Below are 12283 nucleotides of genomic sequence, written 5' to 3'. Positions count from 1 at the left end.
AAATGTCGTTACAGATGTAGTTTTGAGCTGGACCAAATTAAGGTTGTTGAAATTTATTCGGTTACTTTCTGCTTCTCCCACCCAAAGTCTACATGCTTCTAGTATCAAAATGGGATCAAATGAAATATTAAATAGCCTCCTATCCACGTCGAGACTTTGAGGAGTCTAATTTGAAACAAAAGTGGGAGAGAAATGTGCAATGATAATTTTCAGGGCCACTTTCTTGGGTGAAAACCAGCTGCTTTTGGTTTTGGCCTCACTCAAAGATAGGAGACATGAAATTCATCTTCACGTGGCTTCTGAAATAAAGTAACAACTCACAGCTTTTCAGAGGCAACTGGATTTCCAGCATGCATTTTTGCACAGGAGTCAGCCATTGCTGAGGCATGCACATTGTTACTTCCTAGAAACAGATATTCTATGATTGCAACAGTTAACATTTCCTCAGGGCCTACTGTGTGCCAAGCTCTCTGCTAAGAGCTTTGCACTTATCAACTCATTTAATCTCACAATGACCAATAATGTAGGTATCACTGAAAACACCATTTTAAGAAGAAGGAAGCTGAGCCTCAGAAAGGTAAGTAGTCAAATGAATCACAGTTAGTGGCAACAAGCAAAGCTGAGATTCGAACTCAGACAGTCCAACCTCAGGGTCCTCACTTAACTCTCACACTGTTGCCTCCCTTCCACTGCACTGATAGTATCAGAAAGTAAGAGAAATTTTAACCGGCTTAAGTAACATAACTGAATCTAAGGAAGTAAAATTTGATGAGAAAGGTAGCAGGATGTAACAACCAAAGCAAAGGATGGGGATAAGGAGGCTTAGAAACAGCCTGCACAGGGAAGTTAGTTGACAGACAGCTAAAATGAAGCACACCTAAACAAGGTCAGCCAAAAGAAATATTTCAAGATATTTGAAAAGCAAAAATCAAATGATACCATAAATCTGTGAACCCTGGGAAACACAGCATCAGGGAGATGCACCCAGCAGGCTACCAAAGGAAATAGAATAGCACCAGGGACACCTATGCAGGAGATTATACCAGTGGGTACAAGAGCTTCAGACTGTATGAGGTAAAACATCAAGGTACCCACTGGATCGACATTGATCCTAAGCACTCAAAACCTTTTTGAAGTTTTCTTTGGAACTGTTTTCAAAGTTCATGGTGAAAAGTCATCATCCGTTGAGAATAGATTCAATGCTAAGAAACAACAAAACTTGTAACGATTGCAGTGAAAAAATGTTTAAATGATAAGCTGAATAACATAAACAAATAAACAAAAATGGAGTGACCGTAATATAGTCAAACTTATTTTCTTGAGTGCATAATTACAGAGTATAAAGATAGGTCCCAAAATATTTTGAGCATCAGTTTTATTGTTGGGATAAGTGGCTTTCAAAACAACAACAACAACAACAACAACAACAAACACAGGCACTAGAATTTTTATGTACTGGTATACTTATTTAAATATCCATTTCTTACATTTTCATATATCATGTATATATTTGATCCCAATCTGAAGTAATTTACTAAGTAAATCTTTAAATTATTTGTTTCAGTTTCTACAAAACTAAAATTGAATTGGACTTTATGTAGTGTATAAAATTGTGTTAGTTAGCTAGGGCTGTCTTAACAAAATACCACAGTCCAGGTATTTTACCAGCAGGTATTTATTTTTTCACAGCTCTAGAGGCTAGACTTTCAAGATGAAGGTGACAGCAGAGTTGGTTTCTTCTGAGTCCTCTCTCTGTGGCTTATGATGGCTGCCTTTTCACTTAGTCCCCATATGATCTTTATCTCTGTGTGGCCACGCCTCTTGTGTCTCTTCTGAGAGTCCTAATCTGCTGTTATGAGGACACAAATCAGATTGAATAAAGACCCACTTAGCAGCCTTATTTTAATTTAATAACCTCTTTACAAACTCTGGATCCAAAACAGTCATTTTCTTAGATACTGGGCTTCAACATACGTATTTGGGGGTTGGGGAAAAGCATAAAATTCAGCCCATAATAACAGTGGTTATAACCAAATCCAGAGATACATTTTGATTTAATTTTAGGTAAGTTTAGTTTACCCAGCAAGTGATTCGTGCCACACAGACTTAGAATATTAAAGATATATAAATAAATAAAGATAAACTTAAATAAGACTGAAAGTCATTTTAATTAAACAAATAATCCCCTAGTATTTTGCTTTCAGGACACTTGCATTATTTTCTTTCTCCTTGTTTACCACATTCTGGATAAAAGACAGACCCATTGGATAGATCCTTGAAATCACTCAAATTCTTTTTGAATGCAATTTTTGAAAGTAATTTTTGCCATTGAGAAGCTGTGGTGTTCTGGGCACTATGGATAGATCTTCTAAATACGTTACTTAATTATCAAAACATCTTTATGAGATAGGGAATATTATCCCCATTTTACTAATAAAAAAAGTAAGAGTTAAAAATTGTAGATAATCTGCTCCAAATCACATGCTAGTAAATAATAGAGCCTAGATCCAAAAACAAGTCTGCTGGTCGCCAACATCCCTGTTTTTACCAATAATGTAAACTACATGAGGCTCCAGTGTCATCATTCAAATCTGGTGAAACTCAGTTCCATCAGATGAGATATATCTAAGACTGTGTAGCAATATCACGGTTATGGATGATATTACAAACATTCATTGGACATATATTTATTGATTATCTAGGATGTGTTAAGCACTGTGCTAGGCACTGAGGTTAAGATGATAAACAGGACACAATCTTTCAAGAAAAAACCTAGTTTGGAAGACAAACAATTTCAAGGCACAGCAATAAAATAGAGTAAGCCCTAGAGACTTTTATTCAATCAGTTGGCCTGCCTAAGGCATTATCTGATAAAAGTATAAGAAATCTTCCAGATTATAAAATACACTAACTACAACAGCAGTTCTTCCCATAGCACATGTGAATTTCATTTTAAAATAAAAAATAATTCAACAAATGGCAAGAAATCATGCTTGCATGTTCTAAATGCACAGTTATATCGCATTCTATTCCAGTAAATTTCAACAAGGCTCAGCTGAATTGTTTCATTTAACTTTTACTATAACATTTTTACAAACCACACTTTCTGATCAATGATGCTTTGGCTATGGAGCTGAGTACATGGCAATACTTATCCTTCTGTACTTTGAAATCCAGCCCTCTATTTACCAAGCATAAAGGCAAATGCTAGTTAAACTACTTTTAGTTCCATCTTTCTGATGTTCAAGTGCAGGAACAATTATCTCCATCAATAGTTAATGGCCTAATCCTATGCAGACAGTGTCACAAGTGTAGGCAATAGTCCTGTTAACATGCTGTTAATTTTCAAGCATACAGGCAGAAATGGACTATACAGTTACTGAGAATGCGCAGCAGTACATTTCCCTAAGGTAAAATTCTCTCCGCACTCTCTTGTCTATCTTCCTTGATAACAAGGGAATTAGAAACATTTCAGAGTTGTGTTCAGTGGGTTAAGCTTGTGCACTCTTTAAAATTCATGGAGACAATGAAGCTTTCCCAGTTTTTCCAGTTTTTAAATAACAAGGTTTGTGACTCTCTGATTCAAGCCAAATATCTCATGATCTCACCTACCCACAGTTTGGTTTGGTTTGGTTTGGTCCTTTTCTGAGTTATTGCTTTAAATAGCCATTATTACAGAACACATGTCATTGTCCAGGTACTTGAAATCTAGATCATGGATATCAATTAGAAATATTCCTATAAAATGTGAGATATCGATACCAATGTAACAAAAGTCGTAAGAAATTTTAATGAAATACACATAGTTTTTACAACTACAACATTAATAGAGAGAACTTCAGTAACCTAAATCATTTCATTAAGAAGGCCAGAGTGTGGACTGTGTGTGATTAGTTCTCTTTTCCTTCTATTCTCTTGAAAAGACTGAAGGCTGGAGACAGATGAGGGGCTGGGGGCGGTTCGGGGGTGGGTAGAGGTAGGAGGGGTACCACCATATAAAACCATCCTTTGCGAGAAAAGCAACTTAGAGGAAGTGTAGGCAGAGAAATCATGATCTTTGAATCTTGACTCAAAGAGCAAGAGTAACAGAAGAAACAAAAGATCCTTCTTAATCTGTTTATTCATAAACTAAATACATTCCTGGGAGCTGTATTTGAGAATAAAGTCTGTATTATCTTCCTTATGATCTCAAGGTTGACCTCAAAAATTAGATAACATCCTCTAAGTCTGATATAATTAAGTTTTAAACCTAACTCAGCTAAAATTGTCCACTGAATGGAAACTTTCAGCAAATTTCCCAATTCAATATATTAATATTAATAAAACTTTTTAAGATACTTGCATTTTTCTTCTTCCTTTGTTGTACTTCATGAGTCTTGAGATTTTCAGGAGTTAAATAAATATCAAATAATTAGTCAACATTAAAGATCAAAGCTTAAATACATTTTTCTAAATATTAAATTAGCCTTTGTTGTCCAGTTACAGAAAGAGCAATACAGTTTGAACAGTTTGGAAATATGGTTGACTTGGGTGAACACGGTAATAGATACTTTTTACAGATTTAAGGGAAAGGGACTTCATGTCTTTATACAATTTTCTGGTTCTTGTAAAGAAAAGTGCAGAATGTCATTGTAAGAATATTTCTTGCTCCTTTGCCAAATACAGTTCTTAAGTACTATGTTTATATAACCATCTGTCATGTTTACACAGCAGAACTCAAAGGCAGAAATCTCTCATTTGTCAGAAGCATGGTCATGCCCATAAGCCTATCTATTATATAAATTATTTTGGAGTAGATTAGAATCTTTCACTATGTTCACTAAATAAAAAGTAGGGTTGGGCCTAATGCAAAATGGAGAAGCAGATGACTGTTTTTAAAACCCTGCCTCCTTCCTGCTGCTCTCCATTGGGACTGCTAATTGCCTGGTATTTTTCACTGTACACTTCATCTGGATGAGGTTCCTGCCCATGGCCTTCCCTTCATTCATTCAACAAATATTTGTTGAGCACCCACTCTATGTAGTTAGGTATTGTTCCAGTCAGGTATGTGGGTGTATCAATGAACCAAACAGAGATCCCTGGCCTCCAGAAGCTTACATTCTAAGATGGGAAACAGTAAATAAATATAATAAACAAGTAAATTGTATGAGATGTTAGAAGATAATATGGCTATGAGGGAAAAAAAATAAAGCATGGTAAAGAAGGTGAGTTATTGGCAAGGGATGGCAAGTAGAGAAAGAGGATTGTACTTTCAAACAGGATGGTCAAGATAGGCCTCACTGAGAAGATGGCTTCTGAGTAAAGAAGTTAGCCATGCAGACTCCTGGAGGAGAGTTCCTACGAGGAAATGACCTATGCCCCAAGACCCTAAGATCAGGGGATGCTTGGTGCGTTCCAGGAACCACAAGGAAGTCAGCATGGCTGAAAGGTAATGAAGAAGAAGGAGAAGACAAAGAGAAGAGGGAAGAGGAGAAACAGCCTAAAGGAGGAGTGGGGATCCTGGGATCTTTCACTGGGAAGACTGGCTTTTACTTTGTCTTAAATCTTATTCCACAAAGTTCCATGCTTTAAATCTCAGAGCTGACTAATCTGAATGATATATTTATATATTCATTCATTTAATCCTGTATTCATTCATTCAACAAATATTTATGAAGGGCATAAGCATCATGATAGGCAGTAAGGAACAGATGTAATTCCTGTCTTCAAGGAGTTTACAATCTAGTGAGGAAGGCAGCCAGCAATCTGATAATTATAGGAGGAGGACTCTGAAGACAAGGAAACGGAGGTGCATGGTGCTAGGGGAGTCCGGTTTAGGAGAACTTGACGTAGTCATAAATTAGGTCAGGGAACACTGCCCTGAAAAGGCAGCAATTAAGTGAGAAATGAAAGATATATAGGCACTAAGTAGGTAAACTACAGAAAAGCATTTCAGGGGAAGGGCACAGCAAATATAAGATTCCTGCAGCAGGTGGAAGCAGGGTGACTGCAGGAGAATGAAAGAAGGCAGAGTGGCTGGAGCTCACAGAGCAGGAGGAGAACAGTGCGGATGAGGCTGGAGAGGTGAGCAGGGAGATGGAATTGAATGTGCTGGGGCTCAGAGCCCGCATTAAGCAGTTTGTCTTTATTCTAAGCCCACTGGGAAGCTGTTGAAAGATTTTAAGTCAGGTAGTGACCCGATCAGATTTAAGTTTTAAAGATCACTAATCCATATTGAATATGTATTAATGAGTTTATGTATCTATCCTCCAGATAATTTGTTTGCATTTTAAAGAAGGCATTCTAGAGATAATCCTGAACTCAACAAGGTCCTGGTGGGAATTTTAAATATTGTAGCAAGGTGATGAGAGAAAACAAGTTGGGTAGGGAGATTATTGAGCAACCCATCAATTAAGTCAGGGAAAGAAGTCAGATTCTATGTGTTAATCCTGTAAAATATGGCTTCTGTTAATCTATTAAGATGTCACTGAAGAACAAAATATTGTTTTGGTGTGAATACTAAATCCTTTTCATTTCTTTGATAAGCACTTTGAGGCCTGGTCTTGTTAAATGACTTTCCCAAGGTCACAGAGAAATTTTATAGCAGTCTTTCAGTTTAAATTGGGTTTTTAAAAAAGTGTAATGGGTAAATTAATTTAAGACTCACACTGAAAGGTGTGGACATCTTAGTAACTCCCAATTCTTTTGTTTTCACTTCTAAAACATTACGGAACACTTATGTCCATAGAGCCTTAAAAATCCTGCTGTTCTCTGGGCACAGTTCATAAATCCCAGTCAATAGTCTTGTCTGCAATATCTTTCTCACAGTTGTGTATTGAGTTTTCTCAAATTAGTCCTCAGAGGGAAAGCTGTTTTGTGTGTACCTTTCCTCTTCCCAGCCTTGAATGCAATCCCCTCCCACCATTACCACTGCCACACACATTTAGTTCAGTCAACAAGTATTTATTGAAAATCAACTATATACCAGTCTGATAAGGTCAGATGATACAAAAGTTTTCTCCAAAACTTCAGTAAGATGGAGGCAACTGGCAAATAAATGAATGATTGAAAACAATGTTGCAGCTTCTCTTTAGAATTGGACACAGCATCCTGTGGACCTAAGTCTACTTTAGAACAAGAAGTCTTCATAGAAATGACCTAAATGACCAGTTCTGATGGACTTTGAAGAGTTTACCCACCACACAGGGAGGAGAAATGTTTCAGGCTGATAGAACTACACACACAAACAACCACTTCACATAGTGTAGACAACTATAGCATGGGGTATATATAGGCAAGTAAGATATTGGACTATAAAAATAACTAGGACACAAATACTAGAGGGAACTTTATGCCATCCTAAGAATTTAGAGTTTTCTCCTTAGGGCAATAAGGAAAACCTAAAGGTTTTTAAACTGGTGTAAAGTAAGATAAAATGTAATCAATAAGATTTGTCTCCTTGATACAATTTACAAACATTGTATTCCTGGCTTAGTAATCACATGCTTTATATATTTTGGGGAATATGTTCATTATGTTCATTGAGTTTGACAACTAGATTGCCATTCATCTTGAATTGTCATTGTCATGAAATATGAAACAGCCATTGTTTTATTTCATACTGGCCCACACTGGATCACAAAATTATTCTTTGTATCAGTAACTTGACATTAGGCATCAAGGTGACATGATTTCTTCAGAATATCAAAAGGTACACACATAAACTGAAAGAGTTGTGTCCAATTTCCTCTTGGGAAAGAATTTGCTGACTATAAAAATATGTCAATAAGACAAAAAGAAAAAAGACAGTCTCTTCAATAAATGGTGCTATGAAAACTGAATATGCATATGCAGAAGAGTGAAACTAGACCCCTATCTCTCACCATACAAAAAATATCAAAGTGAAATAGATTAAAGACTAACTGTAAGACCTCAAACCATGAAATAACTACAAGAAAACACTGATAAAACTCTCTGGGACATTGGTCTGGGCAAAAACTTATTGAGCAATACCCCACAAGCGCAGGCAGCCAAAGCAAAAATGGACAAATGGGATCACATCAAGAAAAACCTTCTGCATAGCAAAGGAAATAATCAACAAAGAGACAACCCATGGAATGGGAGAAAATATTTACAAACTACCCATCTGACAAGGGATTAATAACCAGAATGTATAAGGAGCTCAAATAACTCTATAGGAAAAAAATCTAATAATCTGATTAAAAATGGGCAAAAGATGTGAATAGACATTTTTCAAAATAAGACATATAAATGAAAAACACACATATGAAAAGGCACTCAACAGCATTGATCATCTGAGAAGTGCAAATCAATGCTATAATGAGATATAATATCACCTCAGTTAAAATGGTGTTTATCCAAAAGACAGGCAACAAAGAATGCTGGCAACGATGTAGAGAAAAGAGAACCCTCATACATTGTTGGTGGAAATGTAAATTAGTTCAACTATTATGGAGAACACTTTGGAGGTTTCTTAAAAAACTAAAAACAGAATTACCATACGATCCAGCAATTCCACTGCTGAGTATATACCCCAAAAAAAGGAAAGCAGTATAATAAAGAGTTATCCGCATTCCCACGTTTGTTGTAGCACTGTTCACAATAGTTAAGGTTTGGAAGCAACCTAAGCGCTCATAAACAGATGAATGGATAAAGAAAATGTGATGTGTATACACAATGGAGTGCTATTCAGCCATAAAAAGAATGAGATCCTGTCATTTGCAACAACATGGATGGAACTGGAGATCATTATGTTAAATGAAATAAGCCAGGCACAGAAAGACGAACATAGCATGTTCTTACTTATTTGTGAGATCTAAAAATCAAAACAATTGAACTCGTGGACACAGAAAGTAAGATAGTTACCAGAGGCTGGGAAGGGTAATAGGGGCTCAGTTGAGGGGAAGGTGGGGATGATTAATGGGTACGAAAAAAGTAATTAGAAAGAATGAATAAGACCTACCATTTGATAGCACAACAGGGAAAATACAGTCAATAATAACTTAATTTTACATTTAAAAATAATTGAAAGAGTGTAATCAGACTGTTTGTAACACGAAGAATAAATGCTTGAGAGCATGGATACCCCATTCTCCATGATGTGATTATTTCACATTGAATTCCTGTATCAAAACCTCTCATGTGCTCTATAAATATATACACCTTCTGTGTATTCACAAAAATTAAAAATTAAAAATTTTTTTTAAAGGACAAAAAAGTTATGATATATTTAGGGCATATTGGCAAATAGGGCTTATGGTTAGACTCCCCCCAAAAAGTGATGAAATTTAAGTTTTGTTTTTTTTTTAAGGAATGCCATGATTAGCAATAAACCTTAAACAAAATGGCATTGGGTAGGCAGAACTCCCAACTCATTAGAATCAGAATGACCTGAGTTGGTAAATTGCTGCCTAGAAAAGATTCAGCAGAGTTGAAGAAAGCTCATCTTTGAGATATGTAAGGATTTTGTAAGGAAGGTTACAAAACTTCAAATGTAATAGGTAAAATAGCAGTGATCTATACTGAAGCACTCAACAAATAGAGTTTTGCTATTGTACTATAACGTACCTCTTCTGAGTTTCCCATTATCTCTTTGATAATTCCAAGAGATTAGGAATGATTTAGTCTAGAGCAATGCTGCTTCTAATAATGTTAGTGAGATACTATGCTGAATTTTCCCAGCATGCCGACAAACAAATATATACACACTTTTATGGCGGTAAATGACATTCATGACTTAGTCAATGTCAAATATTAACCAGAGAGATTTTCACTTCTGTCTCATATAACCGAAACACGAGGAAAAGCATTTAATGTGTAAAATATATTATATTTTATTGTTGTGTTTTTCCAGGACTAAACTTGTAAATTAAGTTTTTTAAAACAGAAGTGACTGAATAGGGAATTTAAATTCTTAACTTTGATTGAATATGTATCACTTATATGTGTTTAACATCATGCTCTTATTTAAACCTTATGACATTAAAATACTGTTGAAAAGTGATATTTTATTTCCACACACAAAGTATGATTGCAATGAGATGTTACAGATGCCGCAAAACTAATTTTATCTTTATGAGTTAATGTTCACACCTTGCATCTTCTTCCTTAACATTGTTTTATGCTTATAATTATTAAAAAGTAGTCCTTATAAATAATTTGGGAAGTAAACTAATATATGAAATTTATATTAAATGATATATAATAAACATACATTTTTAGAAAATATGTTCTGGAGTATATACTCTGGAATGGGCAAAATTTTAAAAAAAAATCTTTTTGTAGAGTACATAGAGTTGATACACCTCAAATTAACTTTACTGTGTTTTGTTGTGATGCCATCTGCCTACATCGAGGGACCCAAAAAGAAACATTTCGGTGATACTTATTATTATTCACACAGGAATTTATCCTTTGCATCATGCATTGTTTTCTTTGCAAAGTTACATCTGTTATCAACATACATAGTAGTTGAATTCCTCATTGCATCAAATGTTTTCTTCTCCATTATGTGTCTTGTAAATTGCATAACTCAACAAATTCCCTTTTACCCATTAGAAAACCTAGAGCCAGATTAAAAACCTACATCTTTAGTTATTTTATTTTTTTAATTTGGTATGCAATTTAATGTGTCTTAACACATATATCAATTTGTGTGACCACCATCACAATCAGGGTACAAGAGTTTTGTCATTACCAAAATCCTCTTCACTCTGTCCTTTCTAGTTACACTCTGTCTCCACTGCAACTCCGGCAACCTCTGCTATTCTCCATCACTGTAGTTTGTTTTTGAAAGAATGTCAAAAAAATTGATGCATACAGTATGTACCCTTTAAAGACTGACCTCTTTTACTCAGCATGTCATTTTTTTAGATTTATCCAAATTATTGCATGTATGAGTAGCCTATTCCCTTTTAGTGTTCCGTGGTATGAGAGCATTACAGTTTGTTTATCCATTCACTCATTGGAAGGCATTGGATTATTTTTAGTTTGGGGCAGTAAGGGATAGAACTGCTATAAACATTCATATACAGGCATTGTGTCAACATAAAATTTGATTTGCATAGAGTAAGCATCAGGAGTGGTATTCCTAACTCAAATGGTAGATATATGTTTGACTTTATAAGAAATTGTCAAACTCTTTTCCAGAGTGGATGTGCCATTTGCATTCTTACCAGCAATGTGCAAGAATCCCATTTGCTCCACATTCTGGCCAGCACTCAGTATTGTCAGTATTTTAATTTAAGTCATCCTAATAGGTGTGCAGTAGCTCACTGAGGTCTTAATTTAAATTTCTCCAAAACTTTTAACTTAAATTTCCCTAAAGGTTGTTGTGCATCTTTTCATGTACTCATTTTCTTTAGTCATTTTTATTCTATTTCATGTTCAATTTTGTTATTCCTTTTTCATGGCAACTTTTAAATTTATGATATTATGCTGCTTTTGCTTTTTGCTATTGAGGAAACTTAAAACATTTCTGGAATAAATGTGGGTATAAAAACACAGGTTAAACACGGAAAAGTCACAAAAAGTAGCATTTCAACAAATTTCAATTTTAATTTTTTTTTTTTTTATTATTTTAGCCTTTTCCCTGGATGTATTCTGGTGGTTTAAGATATGTATAAAACATTGTGTTTTTGTCTTCTTATTTATAGGTCTGATTTTTTCTAAGCTCTGGAATGGAATCTAGAAAAAAAAAAAAAACACTAAATCACTAAAAGGAGACAAGATAACACTTTCAACAAAGAACCCTATGGAATTGTTCATTTGAAATGTTATTACATTGTCTTTGTGTATATTTGGCTCTGCCAATTGCATTCTGAAATTCTTGTTCACTGCCAGCTCTGGAGAGAAATAGAGCCAAATAACTGTTTTTTTTTTTTGTTTTTTTGTTTTTTTGTTTTTTTATCTAGTTGTCACCAAAAAGTTTGACAAAAGTCCCTTAAGCATTAGAACTATAAAAAACATTTACAACGGGGCTAGAAAAAGCATGAAGTTTAACTGACTTGATTCTGCATTAAACCCATGGTTTAGACTACATTCATTAAAAGCACAAATCTTGTTGCAAACATGGAATTATTTTAAATGAATTCATTCATGTTCTGAATAGTTGCCATACAATTTTGGTAAAATATTATAGTTTCAATTAATTTTTCATTTGCAACCTTGCATGTAAAAGGCAAAGCTAAAGGCAAAATTCAAATACTCTATCACATCAACCGAAAGAACCACTGTTATCTTTCCCCTTAAAATGTTAGGGTGCCTGCTCTACCAGCTTATGACT

The 12283-nt window shown here is 35.0% G+C and overlaps 1 long non-coding RNA gene across 1 annotated transcript in view; it reads right to left on the bottom strand.

The window, feature by feature from the left end:
• Nucleotides 1–1358: 1358 nt before the first annotated feature.
• The window catches only part of LOC115896551, a 31861-nt gene continuing 20936 nt past the window's right edge, over nt 1359–12283 (bottom strand). Inside the window, exon 2 of the long non-coding RNA XR_004056467.1 lies at nt 1359–1849. This is a non-coding gene — a long non-coding RNA (uncharacterized LOC115896551). The remainder of the gene's footprint in view (nt 1850–12283) is intronic.

Source organism: Rhinopithecus roxellana, chromosome 3 (genome assembly GCF_007565055.1).
Source record: "Rhinopithecus roxellana isolate Shanxi Qingling chromosome 3, ASM756505v1, whole genome shotgun sequence".
Taxonomy (NCBI): Eukaryota; Metazoa; Chordata; class Mammalia; order Primates; family Cercopithecidae; genus Rhinopithecus; species Rhinopithecus roxellana.
This window is presented reverse-complemented; position numbering and strand designations above follow the sequence as displayed.